The sequence below is a fragment of the Elephantulus edwardii genome, unplaced genomic scaffold (assembly GCF_000299155.1).
Source record: "Elephantulus edwardii isolate Elephantulus edwardi_28Jun2011 unplaced genomic scaffold, EleEdw1.0 scaffold00038, whole genome shotgun sequence".
Lineage (NCBI taxonomy): Eukaryota > Metazoa > Chordata > Mammalia > Macroscelidea > Macroscelididae > Elephantulus > Elephantulus edwardii.
The window spans coordinates 14,555,422-14,557,759 of record NW_006399788.1 but is presented as its reverse complement, the minus strand read 5'-3'; positions in this window follow the sequence as shown (position 1 = coordinate 14,557,759).

Genomic DNA, 2,338 nt, shown 5'->3' with positions numbered 1-2,338 from the left:
AAAGTCATATTTTGGCTCCTGTGGATTCGGTGTAGTTTTCCTCAGCTTCAGCTTGAACTTGCATATGAGTAGTTGGTGGTCTGTTCCACAGTCATCTCCTGGCCTAGTTTTCACAGCTGATATTGAGCTTCTCCAGGGGTTTTTTCCACAGATGTAATTGATCTGATTCCTATGCATACCATCAGGTGAAATCCATTGAGGGGATAAAAATGGTGACACTAAGGTCGCTCTGGTGGCCTAGTGGCAAGAAGCTGCACAGCAATCCCAGACACATGCAGTTCAAATCCACCAGAGGCTCTGCTGGAGAAGGAGGGGAAATCTCCTGTATCAGTCAGATCCAATTTGATGGTACACACAGAAAAAATAATAATTTTTTTTAAAGTCTTAAAAAAAAAAAAAGGTGAGCTCTGGTGATGTGGTAGTGGGTAATGAATCAGTCTGCTAACCAGAAGGTTGGCAGTTGGAACCCACCTGCTGCTCTGTGAAGGAAAGAAAAATGAAAATATAGCTTCAGAAAGCCAGTGGAGGGTGGTCATGAGTTAGAATGCACTCTGTGGAAGAGTTTATTATATATCATATAAGAAGTCCTCCTAGTGTCGTGGTTAAGGCATTCAGCTACTAGCCAGGTGGTCATCTTCTGGGAAAAAGATGGACAGTCTGCATCTATAAAGACTCAGCCTCAGAAGACCTGTGGGTACTTCTCTTTCGCTTTACAGGGTTCTCTGTGGGTCAGGATTAACTTGGTGACAATGATAAGTTTGTTTGGAGTGTTTTTGTTGTTGTTGTTTGGTTTAGTTTTGTGAGCTCTGGTGGCCTGGACAATAAGGGTTTGTTCTTCCAACCCAAAGGTAGGCAGTCTGAATCCACCAGTTGTTTTCATGGGAGTCTTGTAACCAGATGGACAGGCTTTTGTTCTGAGGCATTTCTGAGTGGATTTGAACTGCCAGCTTTTCAGCATATAGTTGAGTACTTGCCATTTGCACCACCATTTTCAAAAGAAAACTTGTTGCTTCCTGAGAATGCAGAGAAAAGGCTACAGATGAAGAGAAACAATAAGTCTTAGATATAAAAAGTAGAACTCCAATCTAAGATACCTAAGAGTTTTTACAAGTAGTCCAAGGAGAGCAGGATCAAAGAAAATGTAAATTTTACGCAGTAGTTGAATAGAATAGTTGAATTTGCTGATTAAAATTTTCAACATAATTCAAGCCATATTAGAATATTGCAGCTGGCAAAGTAAGGGGAGCCTGTGATTTACATAGGGACTCATGAGAGATGTCTGTTGATTGGTTGTCCTTAAGTTGGCTTTGACTCAGGGCAGTCTTAAGTGTAACAGAATAAGCTATTGCCAGTCCTGTGTTGTTTCGTGATCGTGAATCCATTGTTGTGCTATTATGTTACTCCATCTCATTGAGGGGGTCCTTTCTTTGTGTTGACCTCTCTACTAAACATGAGGTCTTTTCCTAATGTTTGATCTTCCCTTACGTTCAAAGAAAACAAGTCAAAATCTTGCCATCACTGTTTCAGGAACATTGTCATCATATTTCTTCTGCTGTCTATAGTGTAGTCTTACACACAACCCCCACCCTAGCACCACAGTTTGAATGCATTGATCCTTCTGTCTTCCTTTTTCTTCATCCAGCTTTTTGCTGACATGGTTGAAAAGGCCATGATTTTGGTCAGACCCACCATAGCCTTTTAATGCTATAAAGAGGTCTTTTGCAATAGATTTTCACTTCATCCTATGCTATTGTTTCCATGGAGAGAAACTGTATCCTGTAGGGAAATAACTGAATTGTCCTCTAATCAGACCTGGTCATTAATGACTAGAGACTAATTCCATTTATAAAGTACACAGGGACCTGTGACCATTCCAGTTTTGTCATCCCGCTCACAGCTCAGGGATGCATAATCTAGCCTGGACCAGCTTCAGGCCCAAGCAGGATCCCTTTCTGTGTGGTAAAGAAGGCCACCTTGAGAGAGTTTGCCTCGGAGGCCCTGTTTCCTCATGTGAATCGGGTATAAAACAGAGGAACTGAGTTGCTAGAGAGGGCTCTTGATGCTGTAAACATCATTCCAGGTTCAGTAAATATTGTTGGGATTCTTGATTTGTTTCGATGAAATTCCAGTGTAAATGTGGCATGGCTGGCCTCCCTGGCCTGGTCTTTCGCCATAACTTCCCATTTTTACTTATATCTGTTTTCTTCCCCTTAGGCCAGGTGTAGAAACATGGAGCACACACTGCGAGAGAAAGCCAAGGCTGTGTGGGCAACGCGGCAGGCCTACGAGAACATTACCAAGCACAATGAGGTGAGTGAGGGCTTGCTGAGTCGGGGGG